This window comes from Oreochromis niloticus, linkage group LG3 (assembly GCF_001858045.2).
Source record: "Oreochromis niloticus isolate F11D_XX linkage group LG3, O_niloticus_UMD_NMBU, whole genome shotgun sequence".
In the NCBI taxonomy this organism is placed as follows: domain Eukaryota; kingdom Metazoa; phylum Chordata; class Actinopteri; order Cichliformes; family Cichlidae; genus Oreochromis; species Oreochromis niloticus.
In genome coordinates, this window is record NC_031967.2 from 35,697,890 (window position 1) to 35,704,239 (window position 6,350).

The following is a 6,350-nucleotide window of genomic DNA, read 5'->3' on the forward strand; positions in this document are numbered from 1 at the left end:
AACGTTTCGTCACTCATCCAAGTGACTTCTTCAGTCTCAGCTGACTGCAGGTTTCCCCAATCTTATAAACAGAACATTTGCATAATGACTGAAACTTGCACCACTGGCGAACAATGGGCTTTAAGGTCAGTTTCTTGATCATTATCATGCAAATTGTTAAGATCATTAATCAGCAAGTGTCTATTTTACCTCCATTATAATTTGTTCCATCTTCCAAGCTGGTGAGAGGTTGTTGTTGTTACTTATTGTCAAGAGATGTACTCTAAGACACTTCTTCAGCTGAGAATCAGAGAGGAGAAACGCACAGTTTTACTTGCATGCAAGGGCAGCCACAGAGCACCTGCACTTGGAATGAGGGCTCCGAGGTTCTGCCACTGCCCTGGTCTTTATTTATACACAAGAAGAGTAATACAACAGTGAATACATTTGTTCAGTGGAATGTTGATGCGTGAGCATGTGCGGATATGTGTGTGTGTGTGTGTGCACGTGTGTGCGTGTGCCAGGAGAGGCTCCTCTACCTGGTACAAAGTGAAACTGCTTATTAAGCTCTTATCTAGCAGGTACTGCTCCTTCCCTGCATGATAACGGGTCACAGTGAATCAAAACAGTCTGAGTTATAAAGAAGTCATCATGCAGTATTCTATCATATGCAAACTTATATTATTAAAAGATTATACTGACAATTTTCTATTGACATTCCCCCCTGTTGTCACGTATAACTTTCAACCACACCAACTTAAAGACAGTCCTCCCCAGATTCCACCAACATGTCTCCTGCCACACCAGAGGAGACAAGACTTTAGACCATGTTTATTCCGACCTGGCTGGAGCCTACAAAGCAACACCCCTCCCCCACATTGGACAATCGGACCATCTCTCCCTGTTCCTCACACCTCGGTATTCACCACTCATCCAACGTGTGAAACCTGCTGTGAGGACAATTAAAGTGTGGCCAGAGGGGACAGACGCAGTGCTCCAGGACAGATTTAAAAACACAGACTGGAATATGTTCACCAACACAGACCTGGACCAGTACGCCTCATCTGTACTGGATTACATCTCCAAAACCACAGACAGTGTCACCACCCAGAAACGGATCACCATGTACCCCAACCAGAAGCCTTGGATGAACCGGGATGTTCGTCTCCTCCTGAAGGCCCGCAACACCGCCTTTAGGTCAGGAGACGCACACGCCTACAGTACAGCCAGGGCTAATCTAAAGAAGGGCATCAAAAAAGCCAAACACCATTACAAAAAGAAGGTAGAAGAACACTTCTCCAACTCCAACCCCCGACGCATGTGGCAAGGACTCCAGACCATCACAGACTACAGGACCACCAAACCCTCCCCCGCATCCTCTGATGTCTCCTTCCTCAACGAGCTCAACAACTTTTACGCTCGTTTTGAGCGAGGGAACCCCACAACCACAACCAAAGCAGATGTGACGCCAGACCACCAACCTCTGACTCTCTCCCCCACCGATGTAGGAGCGGTGCTGAGCAGGATCAATGTCCACAAGGCTGCAGGTCCTGATGGCATCCCCGGTCATGTTCTCAGAGCGTGTTCTGGGGAGCTTGCAGGAGTGCTGACAGACATATTCAACCTGTCCTTGGCCCACGCTGTGGTACCGGCCTGCTTCAAATCCACCTCCATCGTCCCGATACCCAAAAACTCCAACCCATCTTGCCTCAATGACTACCGCCCAGTAGCACTCACCCCCATCATCACTAAGTGCTTAGAGCAGCTGGTCCTAGCACACTTCAAATCCCGTCTTCCCCCCACCCTGGACCCCCACCAATTCGCATACCGCCAGAACAGGAGCACAGAGGATGCAGTCTCCATCGCACTGCACTCTGTCCTCTCACACCTGGACAACAACAACACCTACGCCAGAATGCTGTTTATAGACTTCAGTTCAGCGTTCAATACAATCCACCCCTCACAACTCATCAGGAAACTGACAGACCTGGGCATCAGTTCCCTCATCTGCAAATGGTTACTGGACTTCCTGACCAACCGCCCCCAACATGTCCGGCTGGATAACCACTGCTCATCGACCATCACAATGAACACCGGTGTACCACAAGGCTGTGTGATGAGCCCTTTCCTTTACTCCCTCTTCACCCACGACTGCAGACCTGCTGATGGTTCCAACACCATCATTAAGTTTGCAGATGACACCACGGTGATTGGCCTCATCAGTGACAACGATGAGGCTGCCTACAGGGAGGAGGTGGATCGTCTGGCTGAGTGGTGCGACACAAACAACCTGCTGCTTAACACCGAGAAGACCAAGGAGCTCATCGTGGACTACAGGAGGAATGCTGACCCACATCCACCCATCCACATTAAGGGGACGGCTGTGGAGCGTGTGAGCAGCTTCAAGTTCCTGGGAGTCCACATCTCCGAGGATCTCACCTGGACGACCAACTGCTCCAAGCTGGTCAAGAAGGCTCACCAGCGCCTCTTCTTCTTGAGGACTCTGAGGAAGAACCACCTTTCCTCAGACATCCTGGTGAACTTCTATCGCTGCACCATCGAGAGCTTCCTGACCAACTGTATAACAGTCTGGTACGGGAACTGCTCTGCCTCGGACCGGAAGGCGTTGCAGAGGGTCGTGAAAACTGCCCAGCGCATCGCCGGAGCACCACTTCCTGCCATAAAAGACATCTACAGGAAGCGGTGTCTGAAAAGGGCTGGGAAAATCATCAGAGACCCCAGTCACCCATCACATGGACTCTTCACCCTCCTGCCCTCTGGGAGGCGCTACAGGAGCCTCCGGACTAAGACCACCAGGTCCCGGAACAGCTTCTTCCCCACAGCTGTCAGACTCCTGAACTCTGCCTCCTGACATCTGACCCACGTTAACACATGGACTGAACATACACACACCCACAATGGACAACCGTACCCTCAAACACACAATAATAACATGGACTGAACCACCACTCACAACCACTAGCACTTTATACAGCCTCTGTAGAAATTATCCACACCCTCACTTATCTTAACTGCACTACTGTATAGTTCTGTGTAAATAATCATTCTGTACATACAATAATTTTTAACCTTACAACTGTTTACAACTTGCATAGTTCCCATTTCTGTATAACTGTATATCTCATATTTCTGTAAAGTTATTTATTTCATATTCTGTATAGTTTTTCATATTTATATCCTGTTCATATCCTGTACATAGCTTGTACTCACTACAGCCTGTACATACCTATAGTTATAGAATATTCACAACATACTTCATACCGTGTACATTATAACATACCACAATAGACCCATTTCTGTAATATACTTGCATATCTATATTATTGCTAATATATATTGTAATATATCTATATCACTAAAGCACTTCTGGATGGATGCAAACTGCATTTCGTTGCCCTGTACCTGTGCATGTGCAAATCGGAGTGTGTGAATGTGTGTGTGAATGGGTGAATGACTGGATATGTAAAGCGCTTTGGGGTCCTTAGGGACTAGAAGGCGCTATATAAATACAGGCCATTTACCATTTTGACAATAAAGTTGAATTCTATTCTATTCTATTCTATTTTAAGTGAAATATCAGTGTGTAACATCATGTTGTACATTTTCTGTCAGATCATCATTAATCACACAAAGTCTTCATGTTCCAACAGGTCGGAGTCATCATCATCATTTGTCACGGCTATGTATGCAGCAACGGTGGAAACAATTATGCGGTTAATCATGAGCTTTAAACATGGCAGAAAACATGTGACAAAGACACAAAATAAAAGTAAAAATACTCCAACTCCGATGAGTAGTCTTTTTAGCACCTGTAGCCAGGAGCCAGTGGAAAGCCAAGAAAACCAGTCACTTGTATCACTTACATAGTCATGATTTTGGGCCTGCTGGATCTGTCTCAAGGTGTTCAGGGCGTCAGTCATGTTTGATGAGTGTACATTGTCTGGTATGTAAGTGCAGCAAGTGTTGTTGAAGAGGACACAAAGTCCCCCTTTCTCTGCTAGTATCATGTCCAGAGCTACTCGATGTTGCATCATGCAATCCGTAATGCATCAATTTCCTGGTTCTGCTGTTCGTTGATCTTGCACGAAGCGTTCAGAAAAAGTCCAAAACGGTAGTCCAGAGTTTCAATCCTCAGCATGTTTTTCCCGGTCCCCACCCAGGGGAACAATGAATGGAGTAGGGGAGACCGGGGATAGTTGTAACGTGGGTCAGTTGTAACACTTCCAATTTCTCCAATCAGGGCTAAGTTTCAAATGATGTAACTCATCCTGTGCATGCCCAATTCAGTTCTGCTATCACATGTGAAAAATCAGCACATTTTGTCAAACACAGACAATTTAATACGAAAAAAAGTCATTTGTATGCCAAAAAGTAGGTTTTTCTACTTTATTTCAATTTCTAATAGCATTATCTGCTTTGCAGTTAAAAGCATCAAACTTAAATTATGTTATTTGTATGTCTATGGGGATATATTCTGTGTAGGTCTTTTGTGCTAATGTTTTAGCCGTTGGCTGTAATGTTAGCTAGTTCATGGCTATAGGAGTCTGGGTCAGTTGTAACAGCAACAGTCTGGGTTAGTTGTAACAATAATGCAGATGTTACAACTTACCAGACTATTACTTTAACTTATATTAAACAAGTTGGGGCAACGACATCAGCAGAGAGAGGTCCACTGGTCGCCTTTGTATATGTGGTTAATGCCATTGGCAACACAATTCCTCCACTGTTTGTGTTCCCACACACACATTATGCAGACCACTGTGTCAGAGATGGACCAGTAGGAAGTATTGGTAGTGGAAATAAATCAGGATGGGTGCAAGAAACAGATTTTCTCATCTTTCTGAAGCACTTTGCAAACCACACCAAGGTAAGCCATGATCAAAAGTAATGGAATTGCGATGCTGGTGCACAACTACATTTTTTCAGCTTCATCGTTATGTTCAAAAGTTGGTGCAAGAGTTGTAGGTTATAATGCCCACTGAGCCAATGAGGCCAAACTCAAGGAAGACCAACCAAAATTAATGAAATATTCAGTTGCAGAAAATTCCATAATTTGTCTTTTTTGGGGGGTTGGAATATGCTCAAAAGCTAGATTTATGCATTCTGTCACACACACACATAGCTACATTAATGGCTCTAAGTGCATTCAGGTGTTGAATAAAAAGGATTACATGCAAATGTTTTGTCAGTACCCTTATTTCATTGTGTTACATTTCACCCCAGGATATGTTACAACTAACCCAGACTATGGGGTTAATTGTAACATTTCACTCTTTGTGTTTGAGACCATACCATGCAATGGGTAATTGAACCATGAGGTTAATGAATCATGTAACCCTCAGGTTAATGAAACATGAGGTAATTGAATGAAACTGTAATGTTGCATAAGGTTGCTGAAAATCTGTTGTGTGTCTCATGTTTTGTGTCTCATGTTTTATGTTGTTTGTTTTATTTTCAGTTATCTGCTGCACATGACAACTTGGATCCAACCTCAGAACATAAAGAGCCCAAACGCAGCAGGACCAAACCTACTCTGCATTATTAAAGACCAAAATCTAAAAAGTAAAAATTTTCCCCTGATTAAAAATTTGGTTGATCTACTCTGTGAGGCTATCTTCTCTTTCATATCTGTTTAGTTTTGATGTTTTGAGCATATTTCTGAGATTTGATGATCATCTCCCATATAATTTGCGTCAATATGTTTTATTGTTGTTCTTTATTGCTGAGCATTATTCAAATGCACATCTGTATCAGAATAATTAACAAGGAGACTTTGGAGGAAGTTCATATTTTCTCCACCTAATCAAGCAGCAGCCATGTGCTGTCGTCCCCCCCCCACATCAAATGTAACTTTAAGAGGTCATGCACATTTGGTTTTGCTTTATGTATTTTTGTTTACTGTATGATTTAGAAATTTAAGTGCTTACTTATGCAATGTATTTAAAACTACTGGCTTTTGTTACAAGGTACAAAAAAATAAACATCTTTTAAAAATGCAAAATATTGCAATGTATCCTTAAATGAATTAGAAACATAAAGAGTGCTCTAAAATAATGAGTCTGTGTCAGTATTCAGGACTTCCAACTTTTCAGTCTGTCTACATTGTCTCTAAACAAGCCTAAAAAAATAATAATGATAAATTTAAAAAAGTCTAATGAGTCTACAATACTTTTGCTTATTAGTTGAAACAGGGCTCCACCTTGTGACAAAAATAGAACATTTCTTCAGCTGTGAATATTTTAAAACATGAAATATGTTCAGAGTAAATTAAAGTGTGGGGTTTTCTTTATGGTTGCTTCTATTGCAGTGGTTGCAGCTGATTAAATCTTTGTGTTGGTTTGTAGTTGTTC